This window comes from Mixophyes fleayi (genome assembly GCF_038048845.1).
Source record: "Mixophyes fleayi isolate aMixFle1 chromosome 4 unlocalized genomic scaffold, aMixFle1.hap1 SUPER_4_unloc_3, whole genome shotgun sequence".
Taxonomy (NCBI): domain Eukaryota; kingdom Metazoa; phylum Chordata; class Amphibia; order Anura; family Limnodynastidae; genus Mixophyes; species Mixophyes fleayi.
The window spans coordinates 250,001-270,000 of record NW_027445889.1 but is presented as its reverse complement, the minus strand read 5'-3'; the positions used below and the strand labels follow the sequence as shown (position 1 = coordinate 270,000).

General features: G+C 41.1%; 5 non-coding genes across 5 annotated transcripts; all 5 read left to right on the top strand.

Moving 5' to 3' along the window:
- Nucleotides 1–6: 6 nt before the first annotated feature.
- TRNAV-AAC (transfer RNA valine (anticodon AAC)) lies at nt 7–79 on the top strand. Its single transcript has one exon. It is a non-coding gene; the product is annotated as a tRNA-Val (tRNA).
- Nucleotides 80–1,481: 1,402 nt separating this feature from the next.
- On the top strand, nt 1,482–1,554 carry TRNAV-AAC (transfer RNA valine (anticodon AAC)). The gene has a single exon. It is a non-coding gene; the product is annotated as a tRNA-Val (tRNA).
- Nucleotides 1,555–2,956: 1,402 nt separating this feature from the next.
- On the top strand, nt 2,957–3,029 carry TRNAV-AAC (transfer RNA valine (anticodon AAC)). Its single transcript has one exon. It is a non-coding gene; the product is annotated as a tRNA-Val (tRNA).
- A 4,106-nt stretch (nt 3,030–7,135) lies between these two features.
- TRNAV-AAC (transfer RNA valine (anticodon AAC)) lies at nt 7,136–7,208 on the top strand. The gene has a single exon. It is a non-coding gene; the product is annotated as a tRNA-Val (tRNA).
- Nucleotides 7,209–19,821: 12,613 nt separating this feature from the next.
- On the top strand, nt 19,822–19,894 carry TRNAV-AAC (transfer RNA valine (anticodon AAC)). The gene has a single exon. It is a non-coding gene; the product is annotated as a tRNA-Val (tRNA).
- The last annotated feature ends 106 nt before the right edge of the window (nt 19,895–20,000 follow it).

Sequence of the window (20,000 nt, the reverse complement as noted above, 5' to 3'; positions counted from 1 at the left end):
GCTGGTGTTTCTGTAGTGTAGTGGTTATCACATTCGCCTAACACGCGAAAGGTCCCCGGCTCGAAACCGGGCAGAAACAAGCGTTAGATCTCCTTTTATATAGGACATGTGAGATGTAGAATTAATATAACATCTTGTAAATAGTTGTATCAACGGGAACTTTTAATGTCATTGCAACACCATCTACCTATCCACCTTCATATATGATTTAACAATCATTTCCATACGCCTCCTGTATATCTTAGCAATAGCTCCTGTCGGGCACCTAACCTCTCTATGTCTTTCAGGAACAAGTCACAGGGATGATGTCAATGATGTTTCAGGGAGACATAGAAAGGGGATGCGACCATTGCATCCCAGCTTCTTTATTGAATGGTGTGCGGAAGCCATTTATCTGCCAGGAACCACTCATCATTGTTCTTGGTCATGACACAGGAATCTGTGACTTTCCGTAACTCCCTGCCTAAAATTGAACAAGACATTACCGTTACATCCTGTAGCGGGAAGGGGTTAATTTTATTAGTTAACCATAGAGCAGCAGCAAAACATAACTATGAATTACAAAACATCTTCTTATAAATTAGTTAATAGTGAAGATAGAATTGAAGAACATTGTTCAACGTTATGTGCATACAGTGAAGCGGCCTCGTTAGCACAGTAGGTAGCGCGTCAGTCTCATAATCAACACTTCCTCACCACTGTATTTCTATGTTGTCAAACCAGCCATATTGCTATGAGACGACGTAGAGGTTGCACTGACAGCCAAAGGCTCCAATGAGTGGGCAAGAACTGATTCATATGGCTATTTCCCTCCTAGTCACTCAATGGGAGTGCTGTGTTCAAAATGTGTAAGTGTCTGTGCACTTCCGCATATAGTGATGGGAGATAGCTAGTTGACTGTAGTGTCAACTATGGGTGTTCAGGTTGAGATCAGATCTTCCTTAACACCAATACATCAATAGTAAATTTGATCTTGTAACTATACTAGGTCTACAACGGAATAATAAAAGAGTAAAACTTAAATGAAACAAAAAACAAATGAAAAGATCAAAAAATTATGAAAACGAAATACGACAATATTCCCTGTCCTTCTCCCCAGCTTGAGGAAACCACTTCAATCACTGTGAGACACATACAAAAATGTCTCAATGTCACACAGAATGAACGGCACCCCATAATTTGGGAAATTATACCAGAATTCAATCATACTACACCTATGTGGTATAATGAGACACAAGCTGGGAAAGAACTATCTCTGGATTCTGATTTTACTAAGTGACCAACCATCCAAGATGGACCCCTAATGAAGTACTAGGAAATGGGGACCCTGGATACCTCGATGTGTGTAGGATAACACCCTCAGACAGTCAGTGTAAATAATCAAAACCTTTTATCAATTTGAGTCCAGATACAGATCATTAAATGTCAGTAAGGATCCCTCTCTATTACAGTGGCAGAGGTCAAGAGAGCTCACAGCTGGTGTTTCTGTAGTGTAGTGGTTATCACATTCGCCTAACACGCGAAAGGTCCCCGGTTCGAAACCGGGCAGAAACAAGCGTTAGATCTCCTTTTATATAGGACATGTGAGATGTAAAATTGATATAACATCTTGAAAATAGTTGTATCAACAGGAACTTTTAATGTCATTGCAACACCATCTACCTATCCACCTTCATATATGATTTAACAATCATTTCCATACGCCTCCTGTATATCTTAGCAATAGCTCCTGTCGGGCACCTAACCTCTCTATGTCTATCAGGAACAAGTCACAGGGATGATGTCAATGAGGTTTCAGGGAGACATAGAAAGGGGATGCGACCATTGCATCACAGCTTCTTTATTGAATGGTGTGCGGAAGCCATTTATCTGCCAGGAACCACTCATCATTGTTCTTGGTCATGACACAGGGATCTGTGACTTGCCGTAACTCCATGCCTAAAATTGAACAAGACATTACCGTTACATCCTGTAGCGGGAAGGGGTTAATTTTATTAGTTAACCATAGAGCAGCAGCAAAACATAACTATGAATTACAAAACATCTTCTTATAAATTAGTTAATAGTGAAGATAGAATTGAAGAACATTGTTCAACGTTATGTGCATATAGTGAAGCGGCCTCGTTAGCATAGTAGGTAGCGCGTCAGTCTCATAATCAACACTTCCTCACCACTGTCTTTCTATGTTGTCAAACCAGCCATATTGCTATGAGACGACTTAGAGGTTGCACTGACAGCCAAAGGCTCCAATGAGTGGGCAAGAACTGATTCATATGGCTATTTCCCTCCTAGTCACTCAATGGGAGTGCTGTGTTCAAAATGTGTAAGTGTCTGTGCACTTCCGCATATAGTGATGGGAGATAGCTAGTTGACTGTAGTGTCAACTATGGGTGTTCAGGTTGAGATCAGATCTTCCTTAACACCAATACATCAATAGTAAATTTGATCTTGTAACTATACTAGGTCTACAACGGAATAATAAAAGAGTAAAACTTAAATGAAACAAAAAACAAATGAAAAGATCAAAAAATTATGAAAACGAAATACGACAATATTCCCTGTCCTTCTCCCCAGCGTGAGGAAACCACTTCAATCACTGTGAGACACATACAAAAATGTCTGAATGTCACACAGAATGAACGGCACCCCATAATTTGGGAAATTATACCAGAATTCAATCATACTACACCTATGTGGTATAATGAGACACAAGCTGGGAAAGGACTATCTCTGGATTCTGATTTTACTAAGTGACCAACCATCCAAGATGGACCCCTAATGAAGTACTAGGAAATTGGGACCCTGGATACCTCGATGTGTGTAGGATAACACCCTCAGACAGTCAGTGTAAATAATCAAAACCTTTTATCAATTTCAGTCCAGATACAGATCATTAAATGTCAGTAAGGATCCCTCTCTATTACAGTGGCAGAGGTCAACAAAGCTCACAGCTGGTGTTTCTGTAGTGTAGTGGTTATCACATTCGCCTAACACGCGAAAGGTCCCCGGTTCGAAACCAGGCAGAAACAAGCGTTAGATTTCCTTTTATATAGGACATGTGAGATGTAAAATTGATATAACATCTTGTAAATAGTTGTATCAACAGGAACTTTTAATGTCATTGCAACATCATCTACCTATCCACCTTCATATATGATTTAATAATCATTTCCATACGCCTCCTGTAAATCTTAGCAATAGCTCCTGTAGGGCACCTAACCTCTCTATGTCTTTCATTAACAAGTCACAGGGATGATGTCAATGATGTTTCAGGGAGACATAGAAAGGGGATGCGACCATTGCATCCCAGCTTCTTTATTGAATGGTGTGCGGAAGCCATTTATCTGCCAGGAACCACTCATCATTGTTCTTGGTCATGACACAGGAATCTGTGACTTGCCGTAACTCCCTGCCTAAAATTGAACAAGACATTACCGTTACATCCTGTAGCGGGAAGGGGTTAATTTTATTAGTTAACCATAGAGCAGCAGCAAAACATAACTATGAATTACAAAACATCTTCTTATAAATTAGTTAATAGTGAAGATAGAATTAAAGAACATTGTTCAACGTTATGTGCATACAGTGAAGCGGCCTCGTTAGCACAGTAGGTAGCGCGTCAGTCTCATAATCAACACTTCCTCACCACTGTCTTTCTATGTTGTCAAACCAGCCATATTGCTATGAGACGACGTAGAGGTTGCACTGACAGCCAAATGCTCCAATGAGTGGGCAAGAACTGATTCATATGGCTATTTCCCTCCTAGTCACTCAATGGGAGTGCTGTGTTCAAAATGTGTAAGTGTCTGTGCACTTCCGCATATAGTGATGGGAGATAGCTAGTTGACTGTAGTGTCAACTATGGGTGTTCAGGTTGAGATCAGATCTTCCTTAACACCAATACATCAATAGTAAATTTGATCTTGTAACTATACTAGGTCTACAACGGAATAATAAAAGAGTAAAACTTAAATGAAACAAAAAACAAATGAAAAGATCAAAAAATTATGAAAACGAAATACGACAATATTTCCTGTCCTTCTCCCCAGCTTGAGGAAACCACTTCAATCACTGTGAGACACATACAAAAATGTCTGAATGTCACACAGAATGAACGGCACCCCATAATTTGGGAAATTATACCAGAATTCAATCATACTACACCTATGTGGTATAATGAGACACAAGCTGGGAAAGGACTATCTCTGGATTCTGATTTTACTAAGTGACCAACCATCCAAGATGGAGCCCTAATGAAGTACTAGGAAATGGGGACCCTGGATACCTCGATGTGTGTAGGATAACACCCTCAGCCAGTCAGTGTAAATAATCAAAACCTTTTATCAATTTGAGTCCAGATACAGATCATTAAATGTCAGTAAGGATCCCTCTCTATTACAGTGGCAGAGGTCACCAATGCTCACAGCTGGTGTTTCTGTAGTGTAGTGGACTGGAAGGGAGCTACAAGCATACAAAAAGGAGTTGGTGCAACATAAACTGGTACTAAATTATCTCACCTCTATTACTTGTGGGTACTGTGTCACACTGGCCACCCAGTTCGGTGTCAAATGTTGCACGTACATTACTAATAATACTGATGACCCTAAAGAGGTTATAGACCGGAAGATGGATGAAATTTTGCAGCTGAAATGGGAATTTCGAAAGAGCCATAATTCTTCGTTATATGAGGTCGGGGAAAAGGTGGCGGGTTGGTTCTCATGGTTGAACCCAGCAAAATGGTTCTCCGGTCTGGGGGAGTGGGTACAGGAAATGATTGCGAGTGTAGGTAAGCTCCTTCTCCTTATACTGGGTGTCATCTTAGCAATTGGTTTAGTTGTCAAATGTGTTCCTACTGTGTTGAAGTGTGGAAAACGGTCTCATGGGAGTAAAACTGAGAAAGAGACTGAAAGGGTGGTACCAGATACCGAGATCATGATCTGTGGAGAAGTATTGTACAATCCTGAACTTGAAACGGTGATTGGGTGATAGTTTATTACACTATCAAAGGGTGGAACTGTCGAAGTCAGTAAATTGGATAGAGTCATTTCAATTAAAGTCTAGCAAACTTGGTTGTCTTTGTTAGAAAAGATGCGTACGGTACGCATCGACGTACAAGGGCACACTACGGCGTGAAAGGGCGTACGCATCCACTACACGTGGCAGCAACAGTAATTGGTCTTTTACCATACATTCGCACAAACACGCATACTTATAAAATAGTACACATTAATGGTAGTTGCAACACATAGTCAGTTATATCGAAATATAGTAGTATTTATATGTTATATCAGAGTTACATGCATATTAGTGAAATACACGGAACGGGTTAAAGAAATAACATCATTAGTGGTATCATAATGAACCTTGTTACATATCCTACTGTTTGGTTCACTCTGCAAAGGAATCGCAGAGTGCATACGCAAGTTATGAATGATAGGGAATTATGAACTACTTAAGACTAAGGAATCCTGGCGGGAAGAGCAGAGCGTACCCCCTGCAGAGATGACCCCCTCCTTTGGATTCCTTAGGATGAACCAACCAATGATTGACGACCCCTTGGACATTCCTGAGACCCGGACCAATAGATGCAAGCCATACCATCTTCATTGTATTACTGTATTTGATTGTGTATATAAGCAGCAGCTTGTGATCCAGAGTGCAGACATCTTGTCCCCAGACTTCAGGATTGAATGGCTGCACTGGATCCAGAGCGCCTGCGATAAGTAACGGCTGTATTTACTATTACTTCGCTTGAGCATATTTTTCCACTTATTGCGAATAAATCTTTGTGCTTTGGAAACACAAATCGAGGTTCGACAATCGTTATTGGTTAGCGACAATACGCACATAACAATATGATTTAACAATTATTTCCATACGCCTCCTGTATATCTTAGCAATAGCTCCTGTCGGGCACCTAACCTCTCTATGTCTTTCAGGAACAAGTCACAGGGATGATGTCAATGAGGTTTCAGGGAGACATAGAAAGGGGATGCGACCATTGCATCCCAGATTCTTTATTGAATGGTGTGCGGAAGCCAATTATCTGCCAGGAACCACTCATCATTGTTCTTGGTCATGACACAGGGATCTGTGACTTGCCGTAACTCCCTGCCTAAAATTGAACAAGACATTACCGTTACATCCTGTAGCGGGAAGGGGTTAATTTTATTAGTTAACCATAGAGCAGCAGCAAAACATAACTATGAATTACAAAACATCTTCTTATAAATTAGTTTATAGTGAAGATAGAATTGAAGAACATTGTTCAACGTTATGTGCATACAGTGAAGCGACCTCGTTAGCACAGTAGGTAGCGCGTCAGTCTCATAATCAACACTTCCTCACCACTGTCTTTCTATGTTGTCAAACCAGCCATATTGCTATGAGACGACTTAGAGGTTGCACTGACAGCCAAAGGCTCCAATGAGTGGGCAAGAACTGATTCATATGGCTATTTCCCTCCTAGTCACTCAATGGTAGTGCTGTGTTGAAAATGTGTAAGTGTCTGTGCAATTCCGCATATAGTGATGGGAGATAGCTAGTTGACAGTAGTGTCAACTATGGGTGTTCAGGTTGAGATCAGATCTTCCTTAACACCAATACATCAATAGTAAATTTGATCTTGTAACTATACTAGGTCTACAACGGAATAATAAAAGAGTAAAACTTAAATGAAACAAAAAACAAATGAAAAGATCAAAAAATTATGAAAAAACGAAATACGACAATATTCCCTGTCCTTCTCCCCAGCGTGAGGAAACCACTTTAATTACTAAGAGACACATACAAAAATGTCTGAATGTCATACAGAATGAACGGCACCCCATAATTTAGGAAATTATACCAGAATTCAATCATACTACACCTATGTGGTATAATGAGACACAAGGTGGGAAAGGACTATCTCTGGATTCTGATTTTACCAAGTGACCAACCATCCAAGATGGACCCCTAATGAAGTACTAGGAAATGGGGACCCTGGATACCTCGATGTGTGTAGGATAACACCCTCAGACAGTCACTGTAAATAATCAAATCCTTTTATCAATTTGAGTCCAGATACAGATCATTAAATGTCAGTAAGGATCCCTCTCTATTACAGAGGCAGAGGTCAACAAAGCTCACAGCTGGTGTTTCTGTAGTGTAGTAGTTATCACATTCGCCTAACACGCGAAAGGTCCCTGGTTCGAAACCGGGCAGAAACAAGCGTTAGATCTCCTTTTATATAGGACATGTGAGATGTAAAATTGATATAACATCTTGTAAATAGTAGGGATGAGCGCACTCGGATTTATGAAATCCGAGCCCACCCGAACGTTGCGGATCCGAGTCGGATCCGAGACAGATCCGGGTATTGGCGCCAAATTCAAAAGTGAAACTGAGGCTCTGACTCATAATCCCGTTGTCGGATCTCGCGATACTCGGATCCTATAAATTCCCCGCTAGTCGCCGCCATCTTCACTCGGGCATTGATCAGGGTAGAGGGAGGGTGTGTTAGGTGGTAGTTCTGTGCTGTTTAGTGCTGTGCTGTGCAGTGCTGTGCTGTGTTCTGCAGTATCAGTCCAGTGGTGCTGTGTGCTGTGCTCTGTCCTTCTGAGGTCAGTGGTGCTGCTGGGTCCTGTGCTGTGTCCTGTTCAGTCTAGTGGTGCTGTGTCCTGTGCTCTGTGCTTCTAAGGGCATAGTTATTTCCCCATTATTCCCAAGTTTTTAAAAAATAAAAAAAAAGTAAAAAAAAATAAAAAATTAGAAATTAAAAAAAATATATATAATTATAACCAAATTTGCAAAACCAATCCAGCAGTATAAGTCCATTGGTACTGCAATATTACCAAGTTCACACATTCTGCAGTTTCAGTCCAGTGGTGCTGTGTCCTGTGCTCTGTCCTGCTGAGTTCCGTAGTGCTGCTGGGTCCTGTGCCGTGTCCTGTTCAGTCCAGTGGTGCTGTGTCCTGTGCTCTGTGCTTCTAAGGGCATAGTTATTTCCCCATTATTACCAAGTTTTTAAAAAATAAAAAAAAAGTAAAAAAAAATAAAAAATTTAAAAAAAAAAATATATATATAATAATTATAACCAAATTTGCAAAACCAATCCAGCAGTATAAGTCCATTGGTACTGCAATATTACCAAGTTCACACATTCTGCAGTATCAGTCCAGTGGTGCTGTGTCCTGTGCTCTGTCCTGCTGAGTTCCGTAGTGCTGCTGGGTCCTGTGCCGTGTCCTGTTCAGTCCAGTGGTGCTGTGTCCTGTGCTCTGTGCTTCTAAGGGCATAGTTTTTTCCCCACTATTCCCAAGTTTTTTAAAAATAAAAAAAAAGTAAAAAAAAATAAAAAATTTAAAAAAAAAAAAAATATATAATAATTATAACCAAATTTGCAAAACCAATCCAGCAGTATAAGTCCATTGGTACTGCAATATTACCAAGTTCACACATTCTGCAGTATCAGTCCAGTGGTGCTGTGTCCTGTGCTCTGTCCTGCTGAGTTCCGTAGTGCTGCTGGGTCCTGTGCCGTGTCCTGTTCAGTCCAGTGGTGCTGTGTCCTGTGCTCTGTGCTTCTAAGGGCATAGTTTTTTCCCCACTATTCCCAAGTTTTTTAAAAATAAAAAAAAAGTAAAAAAAAATAAAAAATTAAAAAAAAAAAAAAATATATAATAATTATAACCAAATTTGCAAAACCAATCCAGCAGTATAAGTCCATTGGTACTGCAATATTACCAAGTTCACACATTCTGCAGTATCTTGTGCTACACATAATGGAGACCAAAAATTTGGAGGATAAAGTAGGGAAAGATCAAGACCCACTTCCTCCTAATGCTGAAGCTGCTGCCACTAGTCATGACATAGACGATGAAATGCCATCAACGTCGTCTTCCAAGCCCGATGCCCAATCTCGTAGTACCGGGCATGTAAAATCCAAAAAGCCCAAGTTAAGAAAAAGTAGCAAAAAGAGAAACTTTAAATCATCTGAGGAGAAACGTAAAGTTGCCAATATGCCATTTACGACACGGAGTGGCAAGGAACGGCTTAGGCCCTGGCCCGTGTTCATGACTAGTGGTTCAGCTTCACCCACGGATCTTAGCCCTCCTCCTCCTCCCCCCCCTACAAAAAATTGAAGAGAGTTATGCTGTCAGCAACAAAACAGCAAACAACTCTGCCTTCTAAAGAGAAATTATCACAAATCCCCAAGGCGAGTCCAAGGGTGTTGGTGGTTGTCAAGCCTGACCTTCCCATCACTGTACGGGAAGAGGTGGCTCGGGAGGAGGCTATTGATGATGTAGCTGGCGCTGTGGAGGAACTTGATGATGAGGATGGTGATGTGGTTATTGTAAATGAGGCACCAGGGGGGGAAACAGCTGATGTCCATGGGATGAAAAAGCCCATCGTCATGCCTGGTCAGAAGACCAAAAAATGCACCTCTTCGGTCTGGAGTTATTTTTATCCAAATCCAGACAACCAATGTATGGCCATATGTAGCTTATGTAAAGCTCAAATAAGCAGGGGTAAGGATCTTGCCCACCTAGGAACATCCTCCCTTATACGTCACCTGAATAACCTTCATAGTTCAGTGGTTAGTTCAGGAACTGGGGCTAGGACCCTCATCGGTACAGGGACACCTAAATCCCGTGGTCCAGTTGGATACACACCAGCAACACCCTCCTCGTCAACTTCCTCCACAATCTCCATCAGATTCAGTCCGGCAGCCCAAGTCAGCAGCCAGACTGAGTCCTCCTCAATACGGGATTCATCCGAGGAATCCTGCAGCGGTACGCCTACTACTGCCACTGCTGCTGTTGCTGCTGTTAGTCGGTCATCTTCCCAGAGGGGAAGTCGTAAGACCGCTAAGTCTTTCACAAAACAATTGACCGTCCAACAGTCGTTTGCCATGACCACAAAATACGATAGTAGTCACCCTATTGCAAAGCGTATAACTGCGGCTGTAACTGCAATGTTGGTGTTAGACGTGCGCCCGGTGTCCGCCATCAGTGGAGTGGGATTTAGAGGGTTGATGGAGGTATTGTGTCCCCGGTACCAAATCCCCTCGAGATTCCACTTCACTAGGCAGGCGATACCAAAAATGTACAGAGAAGTACGATCAAGTGTCCTCAGTGCTCTTAAAAATGCGGTTGTACCCACTGTCCACTTAACCACGGACATGTGGACAAGTGGTTCTGGGCAAACGAAGGACTATATGACTGTGACAGCCCACTGGGTAGATGCATCCCCTTCCGCAGCAACAGCAACAGCTGCATCAGTAGCAGCATCTACAAACTGGCTGCTCATGCAAAGGCAGGCAACATTGTGCATTACAGGCTTTAATAAGAGGCACAACGCTGACAACATATTAGAGAAAATGAGGGAAATTATCTCCCAGTGGCTTACCCCACTTAGACTCTCATGGGGATTTGTGGTGTCAGACAATGCCAGTAACATTGTGCGGGCGTTAAATATGGGCAATTTCCAGCACGTCCCATGTTTTGCCCACACCATTAATTTGGTGGTGCAGCATTACCTCAAGAGTGACAGGGGTGTGCAGGAGATGCTTGCGGTGGCGCGCAAAATTGCTGGACACTTTCGGCATTCAGCCAGTGCCTACCGCAGACTAGAGGCACATCAAAAAAGCATGAACCTGCCCTGCCATCACCTCAAACAAGAGGTTGTGACGCGCTGGAACTCCACCCTCTATATGCTGCAGAGGATGGAGGAGCAGCAAAAGGCCATTCAGGCCTACACAGCCACCTACGACATAGGCAAAGGAGTGGGGATGCGCCTCAGTCAAGCGCAGTGGAGACTGATTTCCGTGTTGTGCAAGGTTCTGCAGCCATTTGAACTTGCCACACGAGAAGTCAGTTCCGACACTGCCAGCTTGAGTCAGGTCATTCCCCTGATCAGGCTGTTGCAGAAGCAGCTGGAGAAAGTGAGGGAGGAGCTGGTAAGCCATTGCGATTACACCAAGCATGTAGCTCTTGTGGATGTAGCCCTTCGTACGCTTTGCCAGGATCCGAGGGTGGTCACTCTTTTAAAGTCAGAGGAATACATTCTGGCCACCGTGCTCGATCCTCGGTTTAAAGCGTATGTTGTGTCTCTGTTTCCGGCGGACACAAGTCTACAGCGGTGCAAAGACCTGCTGGTCAGGAGATTGTCCTCTGAAGAGGACCGTGACATGCCAACAGCTCCACCCTCATTTTCTTCCACATCTATGGCTGCGAGGAAAAAGCTCAGTTTTCCCAAAAGAGGCACTGGCGGGGATGCTGATAACATCTGGTCCGGACTGAAGGACCTGCCAACCATTGCAGACATGTCTACTCTCGCTGCATTGGATGCTGTCACAATAGAAAAAATTGTGGATGATTACTTTGCTGACACCATCCAAGTAGACATGTCAGACAGTCCATATTGTTACTAGCAGGAAAAAAAGGCAGTTTGGAAGCCCCTGTACAAACTGGCTCTATTTTACCTGAGTTGTCCCCCCTCCAGTGTGTACTCGGAAAGAGTTTTTAGTGCAGCGGGGAACCTGGTCAGTGAGCGGCGAAGGAGGTTGCTTCCTCATAACGTTGAAAAAATGATGTTTATAAAAATGAATAATCAATTCCTCAATGAAGTACAGCACTGCCCTCCAGATACTACAGAGGGACCTGTGGTTGTGGAGTCCAGCGGGGACGAATTGATAATGTGTGATGAGGAGGAAGTACACACTGTAGGGGGAGAGGAATCAGAGGTTGAGGATGAGGACGACATCTTGCCTCAGTAGAGCCTGTTTAGTCTGTACAGGGAGAGATGAATAGCTTTTTTGGTGTGGGGGCCCAAACAAACCAATCATTTCAGCCAAAGTTGTTTGGTAGGCCCTGTCGCTGAAATGATTGGTTTGTTAAAGTGTGCATGTCCTATTTAAACAACATAAGGGTGGGTGTGAGGGCCCAAGGACAATTCCATCTTGGACCTTTTTTTTTTGCATTATATGACCAATCAACAGTCGTTTGCCATGTTCAAAAAGTAAAACCAAATTTAAAAAAATACAAGAAATTAAACCAAAAGTAAAATGCCGTGTCATAATTTAAAACAAGAGGTATTGACGTGCTCTAAAACTACTGTATTGTTGTTTATATTTTATAAACACTACACTTGACAGCTTGAGTCTTTCAATAAAAAAGTAACTGTCCATTGCACGAATATTTGCAACAGGGACAATTTTAGGGTTAAGAAAGTCAACTAATAACACTTCGACGCTGTCTGTCTTTATAAACACTACACTTGGAAGTTGGAGGAGGTATTGTGGCCCCGGCACCAAATTTACTACCGGGGCCACTCCACTGTGCAGTCCATATTTAGGTGTATCAGATATTAAACAACGGTGACAGTTGATGCCCAATTTTTTAATTATATTGTGGCCTCGGTACCAAATTGTGTACCGGGGCCACCACACTACGCAGTCCAGATACTTGTTTGGTGGAATTCTGACACGTGGAGGGTTTTATTATTATTATATTGTGTGGACCACTCTATACCACACTACAACTCTATATACCACTCTATTTCATACTTTAATTCTATTTCATACTTTAATTCTATTTCATACTTTAATTCTATTTCATACTTTTAATTCTATTACTAATTACCATAAAGAGGAACAAAATAAACCAATTTTACCAAAAGTATAATATGACTTAGACTTACAAACACTACACTTAAAAGATCGTGCCTTTAAATGAAAAAGTCAGTCTTCATTGCACGACTATGTGCAACAGGGACAGTTTTTTGGGTTTACAAAGTCAAACAATAACACTTTGACCCTGTCTGTCTGGGATCTCAATGACGAATTGTCTGTACCATGTTTGGAGGAGGTATTGTGGCCCCGGTATCAAATTGGGTACCGGGGCCACCCCACTATGCAGTCCAGATACTTGTTTGGTGGAATTCTGACACGTGGAGGGTTTTTTAATTATATTGTGGCCTCGGTACCAAATTGTGTACCGGGGCCACCACACTACGCAGTCAAGATAGATAGATGCGTATTGCGTATCATAGATAAAGTACATTCAGTGGTGTGGGGCAAATTGAAAAATATTCAAAATGCACTGACATTATCAAAAACAAGAGGTTGTCACACGCTAAAACTCCAACATGTATATGATGGAGAGGATGGAGGAGCAGCCGTATGTGTAGTGTAATGCAGATCTGTTGAAGGTTTTTTATATATTTTATTGTGGTGCCCAGTGCCCACTCCTCTACGCAGTCCAGGTACATTTATTGGTGCGAATCATAAAAGTTCAGGGTTTTTAATATATATTGTGGTGACCCACTCCTCTACGCAGTCCAGGTACATTTATTGGTGCGATTCATAAAAGTTCGGGGTTTTTAAGATATTGTGGTGACCCACTCCTCTATGCAGTCCAGGTACATTTATTGGTGCGAATCATAAAAGTTCAGGGTTTTTAATATATATTGTGGTGACCCACTCCTCTACGCAGTCCAGGTACAATTATTGGTGCGAATCATAAAAGTTCAGGGTTTTTAATATATATTGTGGTGACCCACTCCTCTACGCAGTCCAGGTACATTTATTGGTGCGAATCATAAAAGTTCAGGGTTTTTAAGATATTGTGGTGACCCACTCCTCTACGCAGTCCAGGTACATTTATTGGTGCGAATCATAAAAGTTCAGGGTTTTTAATATATTGTGGTGACCCACTCCTCTACGCAGTCCAGGTACAATTATTGGTGCGAATCATAAAAGTTCAGGGTTTTTAATATATTGTGGTGACCCACTCCTCTACGCAGTCCAGGTACATTTATTGGTGCGAATCATAAAAGTTCAGGGTTTTTAATATATATTGTGGTGACCCACTCCTCTACGCAGTCCAGGTACATTTATTGGTGCGAATCATAAAAGTTCAGGGTTTTTAAGATATTGTGGTGACCCACTCCTCTACGCAGTCCAGGTACATTTATTGGTGCGAATCATAAAAGTTCAGGGTTTTTAATATATTGTGGTGACCCACTCCTCTACGCAGTCCAGGTACATTTATTGGTGCGAATCATAAAAGTTCAGGGTTTTTAATATACATTGTGGTGACCCACTCCTCTACGCAGTCCAGGTACATTTATTGGTGCGAATCATAAAAGTTCAGGGTTTTTAAGATATTGTGGTGACCCACTCCTCTACGCAGTCCAGGTACATTTATTGGTGCGAATCATAAAAGTTCAGGGTTTTTAATATATTGTGGTGTCCCACTCCTCTACGCAGTCCAGGTACATTTATTGGTGCGAATCATAAAAGTTCAGGGTTTTTAATATATATTGTGGTGACCCACTCCTCTACGCAGTCCAGAAAGATACCTTGTTGCAACGTTTTGGACTAATAACTATATTGTGAGGTGTTCAGAATACACTGTAAATTAGTGGAAATGCTTGTTATTGAATGTTATTGAGGTTAATAATAGCCTAGGAGTGAAAATAAGCCCAAAAACTTGATTTTTAAACTTTTTATGTTTTTTTCAAAAAAAATCCGAATCCAAAACCTTAAATCCGAACCGAGACCTTTCGTCAAGTGTTTTGCGAGACAAATCCGAACCTTTAAAAATAACGAAAATCCGGATCCAAAACACAAAACACGAGACCTCAAAAGTCGCCGGTGCACATCCCTAGTAAATAGTTGTATCAACAGGAACTTTTAATGTCATTGCAACACCATCTACCTATCCACCTTCATATATGATTTAACAATCATTTCCATACGCTTCCTGTATATCTTAGCAATAGCTCCTGTCGGGCACCTAACCTCTCTATGTCTTTCAGGAACAAGTCACAGGGATGATGTCAATGAGGTTTCAGGGAGACATAGAAAGGGGATGCGACCATTGCATCCCAGCTTCTTTATTGAATGGTGTGCAGAAGCCATTTATCTGCCAGGAACCACTCATCATTGTTCTTGGTCATGACACAGGGATCTGTGACTTGCCACAATTAACTGCCTAAAATTGAACAAGACATTACCGTTACATCCTGTAGCGGGAAGGGGTTAATTTTATTAGTTAACCATAGAGCAGCAGCAAAACATAACTATGAATTACAAAACATCTTCTTATAAATTAGTTAATAGTGAAGATAGAATTGAAGAACATTGTTCAACGTTATGTGCATACAGTGAAGAGGCCTCGTTAGCACAGTAGGTAGCGCGTCAGTCTCATAATCAACACTTCCTCACCACTGTCTTTCTATTTTGTCAAACCAGCCATATTGCAATGAGACGACTTAGAGGTTGCACTGACAGCTAAAGGCTCCAATGAGTGGGCAAGAACTGATTCATATGGCTATTTCCCTCCTAGTCACTCAATGGGAGTGCTGTGTTCAAAATGTGTAAGTGTCTGTGCACTTCCGCATATAGTGATGGGAGATTGCTAGTTGACTGTAGTGTCAACTATGGGTGTTCAGGTTGAGATCAGATCTTCCTTAACACCAATACATCAATAGTAAATTTGATCTTGTAACTATACTAGGTCTACAACGGAATAATAAAAGAGTAAAACTTAAATGAAACAAAAAACAAATGAAAAGATCAAAAAATTATGAAAACGAAATACGACAATATTCCCTGTCCTTCTCCCCAGCGTGAGGAAACCACTTTAATCACTGTGAGACACATAGAAAAATGTCTGAATGTCAGACAGAATGAACGGCACCCCATAATTTGGGAAATTATACCAGAATTCAATCATACTACACCTATGTGGTATAATGAGACAAAAGGTGGGAAAGGACTATCTCTGGATTCTGATTTTACTAAATGACCAACCATCCAAGATGGACCCCTAATGAAGTACTAGGAAATGGCGACCCCTGATACCTCGATGTGTGTAGGATAACACCCTCAGACAGTCAGTGTAAATAATCAAATCCTTTTATCAATTTGAGTCCAGATACAGATCATTAAATGTCAGTAAGGATCCCTCTCTATTACAGTGGCAGAGGTCAACAAAGCTCACAGCTGGTGTTTCTGTAGTGTAGTGGTTATCACATTTGCCTAACACGCAAAAGTTCTCTGGTTCGGAACCAGGCAGAAACAAGCATTAGATTTCCTTTTATATAGGACATGTGAGATGTAAAATTGATATAACATCTTGTAAATAGTTGTATCAACAGGAACTTTTAATGTCATTGCAATACCATCTACCTATCCACCTTCATATATGATTTAACAATCATTTCCATACGCCTCCTGTATATCTTAGCAATAGCTCCTGTCGGGCACCTAACCTCTCTATGTCTTTCAGGAACAAGTCACAGGGATGATGTCAATGAGGTTTCAGGGAGACATAGAAAGGGGATGCGACCATTGCATCCCAGCTTCTTTATTGAATGGTGTGCGGAAGCCATTTATCTGCCAGGAACCACTCATCATTGTTCTTGGTCATGACACAGGGATCTGTGACTTGCCGTAACTCCCTGCCTAAAATTGAACAAGACATTACCGTTACATCCTGTAGCGGGAAGGGGTTAATTTTATTAGTTAACCATAGAGCAGCAGCAAAACATAACTATGAATTACAAAACATCTTCTTATAAATAAGTTAATTGTGAAGATAGAATTGAAGAACATTGTTCAACGTTATGTGCATACAGTGAAGCGGCCTCGTTAGCACAGTAGGTAGCGCATCAGTCTCATAATCAACACTTCCTCCCCACTGTCTTTCTATGTTGTCAAACCAGCCATATTGCTATGAGACGACGTAGAGGTTGCACTGACAGCCAAAGGCTCCAATGAGTGGGCAAGAACTGATTCATATGGCTATTTCCCTCCTAGTCACTCAATGGGAGTGCTGTGTTCAAAATGTGTAAGTGTCTGTGCACTTCCGCATATAGTGATGGGAGATAGCTAGTTGACTGTAGTGTCAACTATGGGTGTTCAGGTTGAGATCAGATCTTCCTTAACACCAATACATCAATAGTAAATTTGATCTTGTAACTATACTAGGTCTACAACGGAATAATAAAAGAGTAAAACTTAAATGAAACAAAAAATAAATAAAAAGATCAAAAAATTATGAAAACGAAATACGACAATATTCCCTGTCCTTCTCCCCAGGGTGAGAAAACCACTTTAATCACTGTGAGACACATACAAAAATGTCTGAATGTCACACAGAATGAACGGCACCCCATAATTTAGGAAATTATACCAGAATTTAATCATACTACACCTATGTGGTATAATGAGACACAAGGTGGGAAAGGACTATCTCTGGATTCTGATTTTACTAAGTGACCAACCATCCAAGATGGACCCCTAATAAAGTACTAGGAAATGGGGACCCTGGATACCTCGATGTGTGTAGGATAACACCCTCAGACAGTCAGTGTAAATAATCAAAACCTTTTATCAATTTGAGTCCAGATACAGATCATTAAATGTCAGTAAGGATCCCTCTCTATTACAGTGGCAGAGGTCAACAAAGCTCACAGCTGGTGTTTCTGTAGTGCAGTGGTTGTCACATTCTCCTAACACGCGAAAGGTCCCCAGTTCGAAACCGGGCAGAAACAAGCGTTAGATCTCCTTTTATATAGGAAATGTGAGATGTAAAATTGATATAACATCTTGTAAATAGTTGTATCAACAGGAACTTTTAATGTCATTGCAACACCATCTACCTATCCACCTTCATATATGATTTAACAATCATTTCCATATGCCTCCTGTATATCTTAGCAATAGCTCCTGTCGGGCACCTAACCTCTCTATGTCTTTCAGGAACAAGTCACAGGGATGATGTCAATGAGGTTTCAGGGAGACATAGAAAGGGGATGCGACCATTGCATCCCAGCTTCTTTATTGAATGGTGTGCGGAAGCCATTTATCTGCCAGGAACCACTCATCATTGTTCTTGGTCATGACACAGGGATCTGTGACATGCCGTAACTCCCTGCCTAAAATTGAACAAGACATTACCGTTACATCCTGTAGCGGGAAGGGGTTCATTTTATTAGTTAACCATAGAGCAGCAGCAAAACATAACTATGAATTACAAAACATCTTCTTATAAATTAGTTAATAGTGAAGATAGAATTGAAGAACATTGTTCAACGTTATGTGCATACAGTGAAGCGGCCTCGTTAGCACAGTAGGTAGCGCGTCAGTCTCATAATCAACACTTCCTCACCACTGTCTTTCTATGTTGTCAAACCAGCCATATTGCTATGAGACGACGTAGAGGTTGCACTGACAGCCAAAGGCTCCAATGAGTGAACAAGAACTGATTCATATGGCTATTTCCCTCCTAGTCACTCAATGGGAGTGCTGTGTTCAAAATGTGTAAGTGTCTGTGCACTTCCGCATATAGTGATGGGAGATAGCTAGTTGTCTGTAGTGTCAACTATGGGTGTTCAGGTTGAGATCAGATCTTCCTTAACACCAATACATCAATAGTAAATTTGATCTTGTAACTATACTAGGTCTACAACGGAATAATAAAAGAGTAAAACTTAAATGAAACAAAAAATAAATAAAAAGATCAAAAAATTATGAAAACAAAATACGACAATATTCCCTGTCCTTCTCCCCAGCGTGAGAAAACCACTTTAATCACTGTGAGACACATACAAAAATGTCTGAATGTCACACAGAATGAACGGCACCCTATAATTTAGGAAATTATACCAGAATTTAATCATACTTCACCTATGTGGTATAATGAGACACAAGGTGGGAAAGGACTATCTCTGGATTCTGATTTTACTAAGTGACCAACCATCCAAGATGGACCCCTAATGAAGTACTAGGAAATGGGGACCCTGGATACCTCGATGTGTGTAGGATAACACCCTCAGACAGTAAGTGTAAATAATCAAAACCTTTTATCAATTTGAGTCCAGATACAGATCATTAAATGTCAGTAAGGATCCCTCTCTATTACAGTGGCAGAGGTCAACAAAGCTCACAGCTGGTGTTTCTGTAGTGCAGTGGTTGTTACATTCTCCTAACACGCGAAAGGTCCCCAGTTCAAAACCAGGCAGAAACAAGCGTTAGATCTCCTTTTATATAGGACATGTGAGATGTAAAATTGATATAACATCTTGTAAATAGTTGTATCAACAGGAACTTTTAATGTCATTGCAACATTATCTACCTATCCACCTTCTTATATGATTTAACAATCATTTCCATACGCCTCCTGTATATCTTAGCAATAGCTCCTGTAGGGCACCTAACCTCTCTGATCTCAACCTGAACACCCATAGTTGACTGTAGTGTCAACTATGGGTGTTCAGGTTGAGATCAGATCTTCCTTAACACCAATACATCAATAGTAAATTTGATCTTGTAACTATACTAGGTCTACAACGGAATAATAAAAGAGTAAAACTTAAATGAAACAAAAAACAAATGAAAAGATCAAAAAATTATGAAAACGAAATACGACAATATTCCCTGTCCTTCTCCCCAGCGTGAGGAAACCACTTTAATCACTTAGAGACACATACAAAAATGTCTGAATGTCACACGGAATGAACGGCACCCCATAATTTAGGAAATTATACCAGAATTCAATCATACTATACCTATGTGGTATAATGAGACACAAGGTGGGTAAGGACTATCTCTGGATTCTGATTTTACTAAGTTACCAACCATCCAAGATGGACCCCTAATGAAGTACTAGGAAATGGGGACCCTGGATACCTCGATGTGTGTAGGATAACACCCTCAGACAGTCAGTGTATATAATCAAATCCTTTTATCAATTTGATTCCAGATACAGATCATTAAATGTCAGTAAGGATCCCTCTCTATTACAGTGGCAGAGGTCAACAAAGCTAACAGCTGGTGTTTCTGTAGTGTAGTGGTTATCACATTCGCCTAACACGCGAAAGGTCCCCAGTTCGAAACCGGGCAGAAACAAATGTTAGATCTCCTTTCATATAGGACATGTGGGATGTAAAATTGATATAACATCTTGTAAATAGTTGTATCAACAGGAACTTTTAATGTCATTGCAACACCATCT